The sequence below is a fragment of the Camponotus floridanus genome, unplaced genomic scaffold, assembly GCF_003227725.1.
Source record: "Camponotus floridanus strain SB8 unplaced genomic scaffold, Cflo_v7.5 scaffold183, whole genome shotgun sequence".
Classification (NCBI taxonomy): domain Eukaryota; kingdom Metazoa; phylum Arthropoda; class Insecta; order Hymenoptera; family Formicidae; genus Camponotus; species Camponotus floridanus.
In genome coordinates, this window is record NW_020229307.1 from 23,988 (window position 1) to 45,536 (window position 21,549).

The 21,549-nt window shown below is 35.3% G+C and overlaps 1 protein-coding gene across 2 annotated transcripts in view; it reads right to left on the reverse strand.

The window, feature by feature from the left end:
• LOC105254991 (PDZ domain-containing protein 4) overlaps positions 1 to 21,549 on the reverse strand; it is a 212,719-nt gene that overhangs the window by 6,892 nt on the left and 184,278 nt on the right. The window lies entirely within an intron of this gene.

The window sequence follows — 21,549 nt, forward strand, 5'->3', positions numbered from 1 at the left end:
GCGGTGCTGGGGACGCGAAGACGTCGTCGATCAGAAACATAGGCGGATTAATTAAATGACACGCCTAAATTAATGTACGTAGGCTGGTAATTAATTTTCAAGAGTAACGACACAGTCTTTCCTTACAATTCGGCAAATTGGTTTCTCTTTTTAATTTTTCAAATCAAAACCTGGAGGAAAAACTGGAAAGTAAATCGGATAAAATTAAGCATTAATACATCGCCGTAATTATCAGCAGAATTTTAATTATAATTTTTAACTATATTTCGCTGAAATAATTAATTAAGAAATCGAGAAAAAATATCGATATCAGTTAATATTTATTTCACTCAGACGATTATCAATTTCATCGAATCAAACAGACATTTTTTTTTCATTGTACAATATTATTGGACATTTAATATATCCTGCAGAGAGTCATTAATTTCATGGATTGATACATATCGGTTTAATTCTCGGACGATGAGTTCTTATTCGTTCGCTCTAAATTACTTTCTGGGAGGAACGGCGTCTAATTAAAGGACGTAAACGTCCACGTGAAAAATGCTGGTCGGACCATCGATCGGACGCGCTGGTCAAGGAAGTTGAGACGCTTTTATACTCTGGCGAAAAAAACCCGAACGATATAACCCTCTATTAACTCTAATTTCTCCCACGAGCACGGTCATATAACGTCCGATCAAACATTTGCCTTTACCAGAAGAGACCTCCGGGATGCCACGCTTATACCCGGTACCAGGTGGCACTTAATTTCGCACTAAATGCCAGGATTTAAGGATTTGGAACGGGACAGAACGGTGTAACGAGCCGAGGACCCTCGACGTTTCAATTTGGAGCTTACAAACCGCCGGAGTGTATATATTCCCTACGCCGGATAATGATAGCCTGGCGATTTTCTTTAATCGTGAAAAATTTCGAAGCGCTCCATCAAGGATGTGTATTCTATCAAATAAACTTTAAAAAATTATCCCAATAAACTTTAAAAAATTATTGTGCATTTAGAAAAGGCAACACGCCGAGGAAAAAATTTTATAACGATGGAATTAATTTTTTTTACATCGCTAGAAAAATAGAAAAAAGTCAATCTCAAATCAAGTTAAACGATACATTATTTGATAGCGTTTCTCAAACGTTTGAGAAACGCTATCAAATAATGTATCATATATAACTTATATTATAATAATTATATTGCACGAAATTATTAAGTTATTCTTTCCCTAATTTTCTAATAACGTGAAAATTTAAACGTTATAAAATTTTTTTCTGCATGTTACTTTTTCTAGAGACAAGTTGAAAATTATGATTATAATATTTTAATAAAAATATTATAATTATAAATATATTTTAATAAAAATATATGTTATGAGGTTATATATTATTTTAATTTATATTATTATATTATTATATTACTCTTTTTGTTAAAGTATCTCTTTCTTGCCGCTTTTTAACTTTATAATTTTAAAATTGTGACACTAGAGCTTTTATTGATATACATAGTTTAAAACATAGTATAGCAGTTATAAATCGTTCAACTTTTGATGGAGCGCAAACGCGTTTATTTGCCGAATATGGATAGTCGTTATATTGAGGGCCGTAAAAAATCAACACGCATTTGCTAAACCACTACTAGTGTATCGCGGACATTTGTTCACTTGAAACACGTAGTTTTGATTGTGTCCACATTCAGTCACAAAATGGAATTTCTAACTGCTCGCTTGACCATTAATTTCCAACGAAGAGTCGAGAGATTCGCAAACATTTACACTTCACCAATCACGATATTGCCAAGTGTTGATGAATTCCTTGCCAATCAAAGGATGAAAAACCATTTAGATTCATTGTTGTGATTAAAAAAAAACGGAAAAAGTTCAATCTTTTCGCAATTTCCTATCGATTTAAATATATATTTCTCTGATTGAGAAAAATGAAATTTTATATATATATATATATATATATATATATATATATATATATAATTTTAATCACAACTGCTATCTTTGTTTTAAAAACAATTACACGCAGGAAGATAAAAATAATTTTATTTTTAATCACATCGTTTATATGAATTTAATTAAAAAGAGACGAATATAAATTTTATATTTCGAAATTTGAAAGCGCGAGAGAAATTTGACAAAAATTGTTTATAACATATACATTTATATAAACTAACAGCATTTTCATATTGCAATTGTACCATTCTCGAAATAATCTACTCATGCAAAATTCCGCGACATTGCCTTTCAACTTTTGTCTAGACGTTCTAATACATTGTCTTTACTTCATTGTCGGCCTCCCAGACAAAAGCTAAACAATGGTTCTGTCACTCTACGCAATCTATTAAAATTAACGAGGTCTGGCGTGAAACGTCTCTTTGTGAAGTTATTAATCCTCTAGTGATCTGCCGTTCATTACTTTTTCACGCGGGTTATGAATCTAAGACAACTTGCGTGTCCAACACGGGAGCCTTTGGTTATTAAATAGAAAACTATAATGCACATGTCTCCGCTTTATGATATCCATTAAAATTAATGATACTCACGCGTTGCTTCGATTAAAAGACTTTCCAAATATTCTCAACCGGAAGTTTTCGTTGCTTTGAATTATCCACCGGTTAAGTGATTCGATCTTTGATCGCGGTTGCAAGTAATGTCAGTCATTAGCGAGATACGAATTTGCAAATAATTATATTTTCGCGTTTCTTGCATGCCGTTTGTCTTTCATGTCTTTTATATATACGAGTGTCGTCGCATTTCAATTAATAAAACGCATTCTCGCAAAAAAGAGAAACCAACGCTCCCAACAGAAAATTTATCATGCAGAAAAATAATATTTGTCAAAATTTTTTTTTTATTTGAACGGGCTGCTTTTTAATGATTAAAAAAAGTGACATATAAAATTGTTAATATCATTAAAATTATATATAGTGGTTGACAAAGAGTCAATCAAAAAGAAGCTGTACATTGTTTACTTTCTTTGTTGTATTAATGCTTAGAGAGCATGAATATCTTGATGTATTTTAGCTTGAATATGCAAAGTATGCTTTTTGTTCTCTTCAAAAGAGGATCTAGGAATGTCATGATAACCAAGGTAACGAGACATTTCTCTCGACTACAGTTGCTCTAATTGTTAATGATGCACTTGCCCGATTTTATTAATTTTACAATTCGATTTTTTGTATATAAGTTTGACAAGTATAATTTATTATTTACTAAATGTATGTATTTGTACATAATATTTTTTTTCTTTGCATATTTATTTAAAAATAGATGTTTTCAATTTTATTTTTCAATTTGCATTTTTAAAATTGAAAGAAATATGAATGTATATCTGGCAAAAAAGATTTATGTAAATTCCGAGGATCTTTTGAGACTCTTTCGAAGTAAAATACACTAAGTTACGTAAGTGATGCGATCCAAGGATATCTTTTGCCGAAGGTGTATAACATGAAAAGTGCGGTTGACATATCTTTCCTATGCAAGGTGACGCTTTTATCCGTGACCCGTGAACTTTTATAAAGAGAGAAAGAAAGAAAGAAAGAAAATGAGGGAGAAAGCTGTCTGAAAAAAAGTCGCGGTAATTTGTTCCGAAGTGAGTTCCATGTAAAAATACATTACAGCATTTTCCCTCGCTTCTTTTCCGTCCGATTGGGCGACATTCTCTCCAACAGCTGATCAATATCCAATCAAGGGAGGCTGCTGATCGACCGCTTGTCCATCCGTTTATTACATTAGACCCTCAAGGGGACTTTGAAGCACTTTGCCGTGAATATTCGAGCCTTTGATGGAAGACGTACGGCGTAAACCCGATTAAGTAGTATTAAAAAGACCCCTCCTCGATTTTAGGCGCGCCCTTCTTACAAGCCGGCCACCCTTCGTTAGGGAACGATCTCGAGGTGTTGATGACTACTTACGTCGAAGACGTAGACAATCGCATAATTATTTTATTCTTAGCCTTTAAATTTAAACATCCTTGAAAATTATTTAATACTACTTTTTATTATTATTATTACTATTAATTATATAATTGTGATTTGTGAAAAATGAATCAGTTTCGGATTTTTTAAATACAAGAGATAATACGAGATCGAGATTATTCATGCAATATACTCGGGTGTACTTTATTTTAGTCAAAGTCAATCTTAAGACACTTCTAATCGAAATATAGACTCGAAAGGACGAAAGGAGCGAAAAAGCATGAAGGATATCCGCGAATACGGCGTCGCGTCACGATAATTCTTCCGACAACGGCGCCCCGTGTTTCACTGCGTATCCCACAGTGTGATTTACAATCTTTAGGACTTCGTATTTCATCCCGGCTTGCAGGGGAGGGAGGAAAGGGAGACGTTTTTCCCGTACAAGAAACTCTTTCACGGGCTATCGGCTCCCGCGTGCATCGTCTGCTGCTTCTCCCTCGATTTCTTTATTTCCACCGCCGCGAATTCGCCGATAATAATATCGGAATGGGCAGCGCCGAGGTCTTTCAAAGCGCAAAACTATTTCCTGCCGCTTAATTAAAAAAGTCTTGCTCGGCTCGATATCAATTTCGTGTATTACTTTCGCGAGAATGCGTTCGCATAGCTATCGACGTTCCGTTCGAACATTTTCAATTAACCAAGCCAGGCTTCATCTTATTTTTTAACGTACGCTCCGTTTGAGGTCCTCACGATGCGAGGCCTCTAAAAATCAGATCATTTTTTTAATTAATATGCTGACAAACATAAATAAGATACTTTTTTTTATTAATAAATTTGATTTTTCTTCCTCCTTTTTAGAAATCAAATCAATTTTTCGATTTACCTATCATGTTTTTTGTACATAAAGTACATTATAAATAAATTCTAGAGAGAATTCTTCGCTATATCTTTTAACATTTTTTAAAGAGAATTTTTTAATTATTTAATGAATTTCGAATATTTGATTTAATTAGTTTTAATTTATACTCGATTATATTATAACATATGCATGCAATTCTTGTCAAATTTAGGTTCTTCGTTGATTCATCCGGCATTTCTGGGCGATGACAGACAAATCGATCCTCCAGCCACGTGGTTGCTGTAGAGACGAGAGAAACGAAGAAAGCAGAAAATCCGGCAGCCGCCCACTGCCAAGAGAAAACAACGAGGGTCGTGTACGCAGCGGCAAAGAATATTTCTATCGACAAAGAAACCAAGGGACGAGCTGAGATCTCTTCACCGTACAGGAAAACGACGTAGTCGTTGCGCAAATACGAAAGCCCGAGTAAGAACGCACGAGATTTCCGCTTTGAACGACAAATGCACGTTTGACGACGAATCCTAATTACCTTGGTAGGAAAACACGCTGTATACATTCAGGTACACACGACTCGACGGTATCATCCGATGAAATCGAATACCACCGACTACCTACGCGACTATGGGCTTCTTCTAGGCTGGGTGTCTCACTTATACGCAGCGAGCAAAGGTATCTTTCTCTTCCTCACATGCAGCTCTCGCAGAACATTCGTAAGTTACATGCACTATTACATATACAATCTGCGTGTAAAATCACGCGTGCTTCCCTACACTTTGATCGTCAATCTACATTTGATTCCGCGCATTCGATTCTCATTCTAATGAGAACTCGTTGATGTAATCTGCATTGACAAAATTCATCCCCAAAAAATGTAGAAAAATTTAAGGATCCACTTATATTCATTTAATACGCATCTGTCATCTAAAAATCCCGCAGAAAGGAATAAAATATGCATTGGATAAAAAATTTGAGAAAAGAATAAAATATATACATGTGTACATTTTTACTCTTTTCTTAAATTTTCTCTGTTTATATATATTTTTTTTCTTGCGTCTATATATATGTATGTATATATTTATTTATTTATTTATTTAATTATTTATTTATATAGAATTACTTTATTATATACAGAAAAAATTATATATTATCCCATATAGTATATAATTTTTTTACAAATGTGCTATGTTTTCTCTTTAATATTTTCCGCCGCATTTACGGGATATTTATTGGTACAGCAAAACGGGGGGAACGGAAAAAAGATGCGCTAAAATGCAACAGCGCGCTGTTAATGCTGTGTTCTTTGCGCGTTTTCTTCCCACCTGTCGCAAGAATTTGTCGCTATACCTTACGTGGGGGATTCGCCGCGCATCTTCCGGAATAAGCGACTCGATGATAAAAACCCGGAGATTATCCGCATTTCGCATTTCGGGCGCGTATTCCTCATCTTAGCTCTCCCGTTTTCTTGCACGACGCCCTGCGTATATTGTATGTACCTATTTGGATCGCACCTGGTGCCACGTGCATACTTCATCGAGAGACAAAAACCGTGGCGGGGATGACTATCTTTTTGTCCCTCGGCCGAAGGGTTCGTTCACGGCTTAACGAGCGAATCCGGTGGATCGTCCGAGATGAAAAATGGCATTTTACAGCTTCTTCATACATATATATACTCCGCTACACCGGGGATTTTATATTTATGACTTCGGAACATTCATTATGGATGATCATTATGCAATATGCGCTGTCACGAAGCAGGATGAACGTATTAGCGCAGAGAGGCAAGAGATGATTAAGTGCTATAATAACGATAATGGGGGGTGGCTTAATATTTTGTTGAAATATTTAAATGGAGATATCGCAGACACACGCGCGGCGAATAGTGATGAGAGGGTAGTTAAATTTAATATATGATACAATTAATCTCTCGCTTATAAAAAATTCTTATTCTCTGTATGTAAATTAATTCTTGATTAACTACGTTTATATTAACATTTTCAATTTCGGAACTAAATTTCCATCTATTAAAATTCGCATTTGATGCAAAAAGAAATTTACAGCCGGTGCTGATTAAACAAATTACCGTCATTATTTAGACGCCGACGTTTACTACGGTGTACGTAAAGTGTGTTAGCATAACTGATGTATAATCGTGTAACGTAATTTATCTTAAACTACAAAGATGCACTAATATCGTTTTTTTCACGTTTTATAAAATCTTCATCGATTCAATTAACGATTAATATTTAGGATTAAAGTGTTAATAATAATAATTAATATAAAATATAATAATGATAATAATTATATATATATATATATATATATATATATATATAACAATAATTAATATAAATATAATAATAATAATTAATATAAAATATAATAAAATTTCGCTTGTGTCCTATAAAATATATTATAAATTTTTAAATATCTAAAAAAATATTATCATGACAAGAAATCGAGTATCGTATTGATCTCTGTCTTCAATTTAGAACATACAGTTGGGAGCTATTTATCTTATCTTGTACATAAAATATGGATTATATAGTATGATATCATGAAAAGGGCAGATGGATACATGAAAAAATATGTCGCGATATGGAATCATGTTATTGCATTCAAATGTCAAATATAATACAATTCCCTTTGAATCGTTTACAAGAAATTTTTCATCAAAAAGATCCCTATTCCATTCGCTTTCAAATATTTTACATACATATAAAGTTTTTCATCGAAACTTAAATAATAAAATATATAAATATGAAAAGAAAAGACAATTTTAATTTTATATTTTACATGATTACAATGTGATATACAACAAAATGCGTACATAACAAGTTTATTAAACAACAGGAAGCTGATATGTATCAATCTGTTAATGATCTGAGATGCGAGAAATAGAATATTTGATGTAAAATTATTTCATGAAATGTTAAATATTCAGCAATATGAGAATGATGAAATTTGATAACTATATAACTAATCAATTGATATATGATACTCGAGTTTGTATACGTTATGCATATTGTAATATTTCCATGTATGGCGTATCTCCAGATATGGTACAATTTACTCCATATGTTATTCCATATGTTATTTAAAATGCGATTATTTTTTATATATAATTAGCGATTTTATCAATATTGATTTAATTTATTAATTAATTCGAATTGAAATGTTATAAGTATATCAAAATAACTATTGAAAATAACTATTGAAGTATTTCGTATAATTTATTTATATAAAATCGAAGTGATAGAAAGTGGGAATCACATTGCAATATATATGTACGATAAATATTTCCTTAATAATTCATATATATATATTTTGTATTTAATGTAACTTTGGGGATAAATATCGATTGACTAATAATTAATTTCTGATGCAATGAATATTCCAAGCATTCGGTATTTTTATTGTATGATTTTACAACGTAATTTCCTAACTTATTTAATAATTATTAGTAAGTATAATATATAGTATATGCGAAATGAGAGAGATATGTCCAAAAAATCACAAATAACATTAAAAAAATGATGTTATATGCATTATTAATAGTGTGCTCAGGACAATTATTTTAACATTATTTTTTATTCTTCCGTTAATTATTGGTCTACATATATCGAAGAAATTGATAAAAAACTTTGCGTGGCGCGGACGTAAAACCGGCAGGGATCTATTGCTCGAATGACAAAAAATCAGAGCCGTTTCCCGATAACGTCAATTAACCGGCGCTCTAATAATTCGTTTCGGGACTTAACCGGAGTCTCATTTCGGTGGTCGCACGCGCCAAGGGGAGGGGTCCCGGGGAAATATTAATAACCGTCATAAATTTTAATGTGCTCTCTCCGCGATGGTGCTCCACCAACCATCTACCTTTCTCTCTCGCCCTCGCACTCCCTCTCTTCCCTCTCGACGCGACCTTTCCTGAGGCCGAAACATTTGCCGAGATCCGCTGAAAATCGGGATTAAGCTATAAATTCCACGCGACGGCACGACGGCATGCTCGGCATGCAAATTTATTCGCAAATTCGTTCGTTACTTCCGAGAGTACCCGAGTGGCCTGAGGACGAGGCCGTCGTATGCCTGCAACCTGCGGTGCCCCGTACAACTTCCACGCCAAGTTTGACCGTCCAGAACACCACCTACTATAATCGGAAGATGGTATTTTTTTCGGCGAAATAATTTGCAATGGAAAGTGCGGGCTGAATTTGTAGATTTAAATCGGCAGGTTGATTATTTAAATCTCTGTCGCGCGAAAAAATGTTGTATAATTCGAAAGAGTAAACTCTTTTTAGGCTACTTTCGCGAATTTTACGTGAAAAAGACGGAATTTAATAATTTAAGTACCGTCGGGAATACCAGAATTTTCAAGATAGGAATTTAAAAATAACTTTAATTAGAATTTAAATAACGAACGCGCGTATTTTCCTAATGAATAATATATGCGAAACGCAATTATATACATTAGCAAAGGATTTTCCATGCCATTTATAATTGAATAATTATACATGTATTACAGAATTATAACAATTTATACGCGATTCATTTGATGTGAAATTCGATGTTACGTTACAATTGGCAATTCGGAAGGTCAAAGTTAAAATTGCATAAAGCGACGATTTTGCAGAGCGGTTTAACGGGATAATGATATTCGTCGAGAGATACGCGGGGCGATCGCGTCGCAAATTTTCAAACGCTTGAGTAAGTAATAATTTCGCGAGAACTCGGGTATTACGGATTTCCATTTCCCATGCATAGTGGCTTTACAAGGCTGGCAGAAACAAGCGCAATAAACGTTTCCCCGAGGCACCCGGGCCGCCCCCGCTCGACCTCTCGATTTTATTACTAACCAGGAAATATTCGTGGCAGCGGATCGTATTTTTCCCCATAGAAATCCCGCGTCTTTTACGATCCTTTTAGTTTGAAGCACAGTGTATATTTCTGCCACCAGTTGGACGTTACAATATTTCATTTGTCGGATAGAGTACCACATAGATATATTTATATAAAGGACTTAACCGCAGCATAATTTGGAGAAGGCTTGGTATATTTACAAAATTATTTTACAAATTAATACGAAAATCTACAAAAAAAGATTAAGAAAAATACTTTCGCTTCAATTGATAGAAGTTTATGTCTTATTCGTAAAATTTATTCGAGAGAAATTTTTAGATTTAATTAATAAAACTTTAACTTCCATGGCATTTCAAGTAGACTTTCTTTTTATGTAATTAAAATTTTATAAAATTTTTACGAAAGAAGTATTTATTTTAATTTTCTTCAAGAATCCATAAATAAAAAAGGTAAATAAAAGAACGGAAAAAAATAAATTAATTATGCATATTTAGTCTTCACGGCGTATTAATGTTGCTAAAAAATAAAATTAAATACTTTTATTTTATCTAGGAAAATTTTTATAATTTCTATTATTTAATTATCTTAAAAATTTTACCAATTTTTTAACTTATGTGCGTTAATTTACGCGTTTATATCGTGCATTATCCAGAGTAATCCTGGATCACATATCTCACCTGGCGTGCCGGCTGTTTCGAGTATTTAAGCCGAGCATATCAGCTGTATAATGGTCGTATAACGTGTGATCGCATTTGCACACGGTGCAATTGTATCCGGGGCAGTTACTCCCTGCCACACCGATTTCTCTCCCCCTCCCCCTCCCCCCTACCGATGTCCGTTTGAGAATTATTAATCCGATGTACCGACGGATTGGACGCGCGTCGTCAACCATGATAATAACACGTACGATACCGTATCTGTAGCGTATCGCGGCATTACGCTAATAACTATCGCTTACATCGGACACATCCGGCGATTTGCGTCATTTATATCCGGATATGCGAATTATATATCGAAGTGTTTAGAATATATCAAGGTGCAAAGATAGAGAATTCTTTTGCAATGTTTATTAATTCATTAAATCATATCAATATAAATTTATTTTTTATTAAAGAAATCTGTTTTCGGACTCTGTGTCCTCGAAATATATATATATATATATATATATATATATATATATATATATATATAGATTGACCAGTTTTTTAAATCCTTAAAAAGTAAGATGGGCAATAGATGGTTAAAATTAAATAAAATGTGAATAAAGAATAGAAAACTTAATTTATTATTAAATTAGATGAATATAAATTTGTTTTTTTATTAAAGAAATCTATTTTTGGATCTTGTATCTTCAAGATATATTGATTTAATTTATGTCTACGTAATACAAATTTTTTAAAACTTCGAGAAAAGCTGGGCAATAGATGGTTAAAATGAAACATAAATAATAGATGAAGAATTTAACTTATTAGTAAATGAATATAAAATCTTTTATTAAAAAAAGATATACATATATTTACTCGATTTATCTCCACATAATGCAAAAGTTTTTTAAATCCTCGAAAAATAAACTGTACAATAGATGGTTAAAATTCAATGAAACATAAATAAAGGACTAATATGTTAAGATTTCTAAATTTCAACGTAATTGCGGAGTCAATCGTCGTCCTGTGTCAGGATAACTCGCAGAAACGATGAAAAAAATTAATTTTTTTCGAAAGTGTCATTTTTTCCTTCTCCATTCGAAATGAATATTTAAAGCGTTCCGTTTGTCAACGTTACCAAGCAAAACCACCAGTGCCTTCTTGTTTCGCGTTTTCGCTCGGGAACTGGAAAGTAACGGGGTTCTCGCGGGAGTAAGTCCTTCGCGAATCTCATTAAGCGCAAACAAAAACCAGTTCTCGCCGTCGACTGGGCGAGCCCTCAAACATCGCGTCGCACGGATGGGACCCGTTTTACAATTTTACCTTGTTACGGGGCGGAAAACGCGCGCGATTGTTGCACGCCGCCAAGACTGTCGAAACAATACCAGCATCGCTGTATCTACGGCGCTCCCCGTTTAAGACTCTAAATGTACATTGGAAGGACATCGTCGAAAATCAACGTCTCGATGAGGCTGTAGGTAGAATCTCGTCGGAGAAGATTGCTCGTCGTCCCTACTTTATTAAATCCCAGTATATATGCAAATAATGTTCCGGATGTAATTCTTGATCTTTTAGTTGAGATAAATTCCTCGATTTACATTTATCCGCGGTTCTACGATTTTATCGCATCTTTGTCCATCTTAATTGGAATATCGATTAATTAGGAAAAAATTGCAAGATTGACTGTGGAGTTTGAATTTATAAATCGATTATATATTCTATTATATTTTATTTAATAGTGATTCGATAATGGCAATCAACTTTTGATTTAATCCGTAACGTGAGTTTTTACGATTTAGAATTCATAATTACAGTTGTGCTAATTTCTTTACAGGCACACGTGCGTAAATAATAAACAATAAACGATAAACATATGCGAACACATATAATGGAAAAATAAAAAACAAATAAACAATTAAATATAATATTAAATAAAAAATATTTGTTGAAATATTTAAGAGATATAAGATTAACAATTAATAAAATATTTTTGAATGCTGCCATTGATTATAATATACTTACTATATTATAAGAATTAATTTTTTCAAGAAATGACATTTACAAGAAACTTGTCTGAATTTCGTGATATACATTAATAATTATTTGAAGGCTTTTTTGGCGTATATGAAAATAGTTTCTTTCATACAGTAGACTCTCTTGCACGTGATAAAGTTCTCTTGCATTTGACAGGACTTAAAACACAAACAACACTCTAGAATATACAACAAAGTTGCTCAGTGTTTCGTTGAGCACCTCACTTGGAACGTTTTGCTTATATTCAGTTATGTTGTTAGCTCTTACAAAAGCATCGCGAATTATTAGCAGTGCGCCAACTTGTCCGTATTCCACCGACCAGACTTGCTCTGTTCTAATCACGAGCTGCAGAATAATGTTTGAATTAAAATTCAATGAGCTATTCTACGCGCGAAGAAGAGAGAATTAATCCAATTTTGACAGAAACGCTTGACAATTCATGATGCTTTATGACGTAAGAAATAAAAATGGCGAGAAAAACTATTTGCTCTCGACAAAGATACGTTTGTTATTATTTAATAATCTTAATAAAATGAAAATCATGGTCCCCGCGTTTTTTTATCGAGTTTTTTTATCGAGTTTTATCGTCGCCTTCCGATGAAAATTCTGTATCAGTCTATCCCATCCCCGATAATCGATAGTATCGAAAATATTTCAGAAGTTTGTTGCGCGGGCTATTGATCCATTTAACTTATCAAAATGTTTCAATAGGTAGTTCAATTCAGATAAGGCAGTATATACATATATATACTCCAATAATTCTCGAGGAAGTATTAACCGCTATGTAGATTATGAAAATTTCAATAATGAACATGCAGTAATTTCCTTATTATCGATATATTCCTATGCAAGACTTTAGGGAGAATATTTCGTAATTAAGTTTAATATATGTATATATTGGATAACATATACGAGAACATAATTAATAAACTTTTGAAGAAAAATATATATTGATTAAAACAATATTTGTATGCGTATCAAATTATAATTGTACATAAAATAAATTTATACATAACTATAATATTAATATAATTATATAAAAATATAATTATATCAGAATATACATTATTATTTTAGTTCGGGAACAATATTAATCTGTTATTATACACATAATTTCGGTACACATATTTTAAATCTCTACATATTTATATTTTCTTGAGATTTTAGCAAAATTTTATTCATATCTCGCTGTAAAAATAAGCGTGCAAAAATAAATAAACACGTCGAAATTTTTCAAAAATAATTCCGTTCAATGAACATCGATGCATCGAGGTATCACAACCCGCGGGTATAACAGCTGGGCTATTAATCGATTGACTGTTATCAATATCATGTTTTGTTATGCGGCGTATGATACGATATACTCGTGTATGTATGTACAGGATCGGTTTCCGACACGACGGTGGTCATTTGAACGGCTCTCGAATCCGTATACATGTATATGCATATATATTCGTTCATTGGCACGTCAGTTAGTAAAACGGTGAGAGAACCATGAGGGAAGGTAGGGGAGGTAGAGGAGGAGAGATGAGGGGAGAGGCAGAGGAGATTGGCCCGATAATACGTACGTACACATGGAATATTGTGCGGAAGGATACGCGCTCGAGATTTCAGGTGTACGAAATTAAACGCGCCGCTATCTCTCTTTCTCTCCCCCGTGACACGATAATCACGATATGACACCTCCGACAGCTGTCAGAACTGACAGGCCGGGGGGATCGGATGGCAGGTAATTTAAATTGCCTTATCGCGGATCGGCTGCTACCCGCGGCATTTCTCTCGTCTCTTCTCCCAGTTGTTATTTATCCCTTGGAAATCGTTAACTCTGGAATGATGTTCATATCCCTTTGTCGCTTAATAGCGCTCGAGAATGACCGTTTATTAAATTCTTAGGGGGAAACTTTGAAGCCGAATAAAACATGTTTTCATATTATTTTACTTTGACATGAATGGATGTGCGTGATATCGTGACGATTTTTCTCTCTCATATCGCGTTAAAATAAAATTTCGTTAAACTTGTTATCGATTTTTCTATAACACTTCCTCGATTGCATCAATTTCTATCTCATTTACTAAAATTGAAATCTGAAATTTATTTAATCCTGAAATTTATTTAATCGTCTATCTATGAATTTCATTGAAGTCAATCGATATTAAAAGATATTAAAAGATATTAATATTCGCGACACGATAAAAGCAACACGCTTTCGCTTGGACTTTGTAAACGAGTCGCCGGATCGCGTTTGCATTCGCAGCACGATAACGAGAGAATTAACGTCCGCCGAATCCGGCGTTATCCAAACTATACGTTACGCCATCCCGAATACAAGATATGTCATCGGCAGCGCTAAATTATTTCACGATGATGTAGGGTCCGCGCTGTCAAAAGCCGCCGCTGTTGCGCTAACGCAACAGTACATCCCGGCCACGCACAGGTCGGCGTTATTCGGTTAATTGAAGCACGTGTCATCCCGCGCTCGCGGTTGGCTTTATTAAGCGCGGAACGCTCGACTTTTCGCGGCCTGCAAATAGAATTACGACGGTGCAATAAGAACTGCAACGAAGCGGCACCGGGGACTCCCGCACTCGAGGGAGAGCGATAAAATATTTTTAACTCTGATCGCGCGTCGGGAAATCCTCGGCTCGACTCTCGCAAAACTCTGCAGCCATGCATCTCGTTAGAGCCATGATACTTTTGGTTTTTAGAAAATTTCGGCTTAATTTTTTCCCCAAATTATTGCAATTTTGATCTTACTTAAACTTTAATCAATCCCTGCTCCTTCGCGTGATGCAAAATAGAAACTTTATAAGATGTAAATTAAATATATTTACGTCAGCGAGAGAGGAAATAATTCACATGTTTGTGTGAAAATTATAATTAATTAAGAGATTAATTTATAATTAATTAAGAAATTAAAAAGATTTATATTCTTGTACAAAAAAGATACTTTCGTATCTCAGCAAAAGCATTTCGAATATATATGTTTTTGTTTTTTTAGTAAATTAAAAATACCCAATCTTTCGTAGGATTCGTGTAGGAAAGCTAGAACAAGTTACTTTTTAATTGAAGTCAACTTGCGTCAAAGCTCTTACTTCATAAAGCGATCGCCAACATCGGTGCGGTAAAAACGCAGTCATGCAACGTTATGCAAATAGTTGCTCGCGGAGGCAATTAAATCTCCCATTAACTTTGCCTACGAACCATCATATCACGATTGAGCAAACAATTTCATTCGTAATATTCGTAATCGTATAAAAATGTGTACGTTCCACTCTTTTATCGATGCCGTTCGTAAACGTTCGCGATTTTCCCGCGTTAACGCGAAATTTCATCAAACACACGTGTATTTTTGCGACGCGAGGCTTTCAATCGATCAGGAGAATCGATATCTCGGTGTTTGAAGCTTGGAAAAAATTCATTGTAACGTCATATTTTTCAAATTTGACATTTCGCGAGACGTCAAATTATGACAAATTTGAAAACATTGATCGCGCAACAAACAGGAAACAAGGAAAAAATCGATCGGTTGATTAATTACATATAAAGACAGAATGCCATGCATGTTCTTTTCTAGCGCACGTCTTGCAAATTCCTCCGTTATTTTGTGCACTCGAGGACGACGTCAAGACTGCCAGGTGCGGTTAGATAAAAGCAATAACGTGTAGTCTGCGTTTGACAAGGAATTCTCAATCGATCTGTCGGTAGCAATAGCAAACAGTGGTCTATCATTGGTACGGGAGAGGCGCCTATACGCGATACGCGATATATCATCTGTCCTCCCATACCTATTGGCTGACATTTGCAGGCGACAATCGCGCGATATATTACAGGTGGTTCAATTAGAAACAGATTAACCGCATCATTTCCCGCGTTATCGCGCGTTGCGGCGTCTATTTGTATCGCGTATTGCATTTCGCATTCGTGCAAATGATGTCTGACCGTGGAGCTCCGTTCCCGTTGCGTTTATTTCGTGCCTCAATTATTCAAATAACGCCAGTTACAACGCGCAGCGTGTAACCGAACGTACATAATGTGCGTGCTTTGGTCCGCGTATCTTAGCGTTAAATTCAATTAACGCGACACTGACGTAATTATTACGATGTAATTAATATAACGCACATAATGGCGTAATTATTACACGTCTAATCAATGGAACAAAGAGAGAGAGAGAAAGAGAGGTAGAGTGATATATTAGATCTAGCTAGCTAGTCATTCTCTATTCTCGTCAACAAAGTCTTGAAAATTCCAAAACGACCAACATCCCCTGCGTATTTTGCTCATCGAATCCTCGATGAGCCTGATAAAAAATCATTATTAAAGAATCTGGACGATACTCCCGATAATGTCATCACAATTATCTTGAGTGATTGAGACTGTGTATCTTGCGGTATCTTGATCGAATCGCGCGTCTTAGGAGTAAACAAGGTCCCCCCGTCCCAGATCGATGAGGCATCTCGCTCGGGGATGCGTTCGACAAGATGGGACCGCACTCGACATGCAGCCGTGCGTTATCGACGTGTCTATCCACGACGTTTCCGCGCACAGACGATTGGACGAAACGATCGCGGTCGGATACCAGGCATAGCCGGTCGACCGACTGTCATCGACATTGTTGCAGCGCGAGGATCGAGGGTCGAGGGGTCGCGGTTATGCACCCTCGAGCTAATGCGGCTATTTGGGCGCATTGCTCCAACGGACGCCTCCCCGATGCCGAAATACACTGCGGTCGGATGTATAAACGACGCCAAACAGCTCTGCTAGACACGCCGCTAATCGCTGATCGCACACTTAATATTCCGGCTCTTTCGCTAAATGGCAATAATCCCCGCGAGCGGACATTCTTGTAGGATCGGCTATATGCGCTTTAATACAGTTTAATGCAGTTTCTACGAATCGTTAGCTCTTATCGAGATAAGTAGAATCTGTTGAATTCAACAGTCGCTAACTTGGTCATTAATGAAAATCAACTAAGAGGAAAAGCTGATGAACTAATTCTAAATGAAAGATAAATAAATAAAAAAATCTTTCTCTTTCTTGTAGGAAAAATTTATATATTATATTAATTTAAAAATCTAAATTACTATTATTGATTAAAATGTGTTAAATTCCCTGTGAAAATGTTGAAATAATTCCACCAATAAATTCCAGGATAAGATTTAAAGAAGAAAGAAAGGAAAATTACGTGCAGAAATAAAGAACAATTAAATAAAAATATCATTTATATTAAATTTTATATTTACTTTAAACAAGTGAGAAAGGAGGATACAATTGTGACATGATTTAATTCGTTTAAAATTTAAGGAAAAAATGATTTATCCGTAAACTAATTTTATCAAACGCATCGCTTGTTTGATATGTTGAAAACGAACAGTTTATCAGTGACAAAAATACAACGTCTGCAAAATTGATATAGTAGTCTTGTCCGCACATATACACATACAAATACAATCGATTTCCCTTTCCAATTCAATATTTCGAAGCGACAACAAGCGAATGTCCCGTCGGTTTATTACTAACAATTCTCTCTCTCTTGTTCTGCCTTTCATTTGTTCAGTTTTAGTCGTGAAATTTCCGATAAACAGACGAATGACATATGTAAACGACCGAATGCTCCATCACCGTCACAGTGGGATTAACGGCATGCGCTCTACTCGTTAGACCCGAGTTTCGAAACATGACGAAATTGCACTCGCATCCGTTCGTCGTCAAAAGTCCAGGCGAAGCAAAATCTCTCTCGTACGACGCGTTGTTGTCGATACGTCAAAAAGTCAACGCTCGTGCAATTCTCAGACTGTGAAAAGTGCGTATACGTCGTGCGACATCAAGAATCCGCAAGATTGTCAATAAAAATCATGATTGAAGGAAGTGGCGCTTGTGCCGATTTCAAAATTGAACATTGCTAAAAGATTTCTCGAATTTTTGTTTAGTAATGTTTGAAAAAAAAAAAAAACATTAAATTGCGTGATTAAAAAAATGCAAAATATTATATTATATAAAATAATTTTATAGATTATATTGTAGATTATTATAGATTATTATTATGGATTATATTATAATATATAAAATATTGTTACAAAAGTAAATATGTATGGGGATGTGTGTGCGCGCATGTGGAAAACCTGGCGCACCCTGCGTGAAACAGAACTTTTCAAATTTTTTTTGATGAAGCAGGGTCCCCACGTTTATACTCTTTCTGATATTTGCATACGACGAGGATAAACAAACGCAGATAGATTAAACGATTACAGTCGAAATAAATTCTACCCTCGGTTGTCGCTACAGAGAGAATTCCTCCCAAGGAACTTTCATCGCCGTTCTGTAAGAAGGGTAGGAAGAAGAAAAAAAAGAAGAGCCCACGGTTTAGCGAGAGAATTTACCAACTTTACCGGGTTCCTCCCTTATTTACCAGCCGCACCCATCGCCAACACGTTCGGAATCGCACTCGAATCACGCCGGAAGGCTTACTTAGAAGGGGAAAGGCATCCGATATACATCCATGCGCACACACCCAGACACATACGTACACTCCCCTCATCGTGAAAGGGCATGTGCGTGCAAGAAGTCCCGGATTCATGGCAGGACGAACCCGGGAATTCGTCCTCGACGATGGAGAAGGATATATAAAAAGTCTCGCGCGTCGCGGTACTCGAAGTTTACCCATCCTAACGACCGTCGTCGTCCTGTGCAAACTTGATGTCGAATAGTGACGACGACGACGACGAAGGCGGCAACCCCTGTACGCCAAGAATTTCCATGAATCGACGAAAATCCCGGCGAATATAAATACTTTCAAGTACTGCACCGAATACTTGAAAGTTTCGGGAATTAACGATGGATAGGGATTAATAATTAACAATCTCGCGCCATTCGTATCCTGGAATTAAAAGAAAAAACTAATATGAAATATATATATATATATTTTATAATTCTTGAAATTCTCCTCGCTAGTTTCAATAAATTTAAATACGCGATTCGTGTGCTAAAACTTTTCTTTTTTTAATTTACCACGTTTTGCTTGTATTTCCGAATGTTAAAAGATTCGTAAAACATTTTTCCCCTTCAACCCCTTTGCATATTTCCAGGGAGAAAAATTTAGCTAATCAGCATGTTTGCGCGAGGAAAATCGATGACAAAATTCGTGCGGTCGGTTTCAACAGAGGGGCAGAACGAACCGGAAATTTGACGATACGGAAACGCGACGACAGCTGCCCGATGGAAACGGATTCGACCATGTCGAGCCGAAACCAAAGCGATGACGTTACGCCCTGCGATGACACGTGCGGCCGAGATTATTCCGACGGACATTTTGACAGAGTCATGTGGCTCGCGGCAGTCAGATTATCAGCGTCGGTTATGTATCCAGCACGCGATACATATATTCCCTCGAAATTCGAAAATGCACCGCTCTCTCTTCTCCTCCCTCCCTCTTGCGAGACTACAATCGGATTTTAATCGATCAGGCCACGTGATAGATTTGGCCGTTCCAAGTACGTTGCTCCACTTCGGATATGAAGAAAGTTGCGCAGAACAATAAATTCGATATAACGCGCGGCGCCGTCAATAAGTTTGTAAATCGGATAAAAATGGGGAAATGTATTTGACGCAATAAAAATGTGACGTTTGATATTAAATTTCGAAGAATGTTACATTAAGCTGCAACTTTTTTCTCCGATCGTACGCGTAACGATCGCTTGATACTATTTATTTAAACATTTAATCGTAATGTTATAAATGCTTAATAAACCGGTGGTTTGTTACAAGTAAATATATGTTGTTAGGTATGTCGGTTAAATGAACATAATTTTCAATATAAGCAGTTTAATAATTCAGTCCGGTAATGTGCCAATTCAACTCATCGTGCATCGCTTATAATGAAGCGACGATAAATTGATGTTAATCATTCATTTCATTCACCATGCATATCATATGTAATCATATTTAATGTAATTATTATGTCGCCCTGAAGTTACAGTTTCTGCGAATAATTACTATGACATTTAAAATGACATGGAAAATGATGTCGTATGCGTATAAATTGATAAAATGAAATTATATACATATAAAATGTATCATCATTAATACCGTGTCTTTTATCTACAAAGTTAATTAATTTAGAAATTCATTTTGAAATTCATTTTAGCAGTCGATTGTTTTGGACGCACAAGAGTACCATTTTATAGTCTATTGTATTTCTCTTAATTTCACTAAAACTATATATTTACCAAATCAAAATCAGTAGTGAAAGGCAGTAAAGAGCCAACGCAGTTGTAGGGCGTGGATAAAATCATTTCCGAGACAACAATTCAATTTTAACGATCCTTTTGCTTTATTCGTTAAAATTGAATTGTTGTTTTGGAAATGATTTTATCCACGTCCTACAACTGCGTCGGCTCTTTACTGCCTTTCACTACTCATTTTGATTTGTTAATTTAGAGGAGCCTTTAACATTGTTTATTTTATTTTTATATATTTACTCTTTCAAGTGCGATTGCAACGTAATTATAAATATTTTATGACCATTTGTAAAACGTTCATATTTTACGAAATCTCAAGGAGAAAATATCTCTCAAGGAAAACCTCGACAGTTCTATATATTTTTCGTCGAGTCAACCGTCTAGCCAGACCACGTGAAATTCACCTCTTTGTAAACTTGTTTGACATTCGGCATCGGAGGAGTGCAATAAAAAGAGGAGGACGGAGATTCTCTCTCGAGTCGAAATTATGATATCTATACATTGCTGTGCAACCACGACGAAGATGCGATTTCAGTCAGAAATGAGATTTCACCCCCGAATCTAATATCGTGGGACGTAAAAATGGAATGTACTTTCCGGAACTCGTTCCTGTGTCACTCACATGTAGAGAGAAGCGTAATAAAAATATATTAATAATAAAAAATAGCGCGCAAAAATATTATCTTGTCAAGGAGTTACAAATATTTACGCGCGTCGCGAGTTCTCTGGGTTTTTAACAGGTGTTTCTATGGAAAATTCAGTGTATATTGTAGCGACAAGTTAAAGCCAGTTATTTATTTAAATTGTTGCAAATTTTTCATCGCATTGTTTTGCAAACTTTGTCTTCTTTCCGCGGCGCATATTATTTATTTTGCACGCGGGCGAACGCGCGTTCTTCACTATTTTTCCCAAATCCAAATATTTTGACACTTGGTGATGCACAGCTGTGGAAAGAAACATATGTCGCGACGCGAAAATACGCGAGACGATGTTTCGTTGCGCGGCATCAT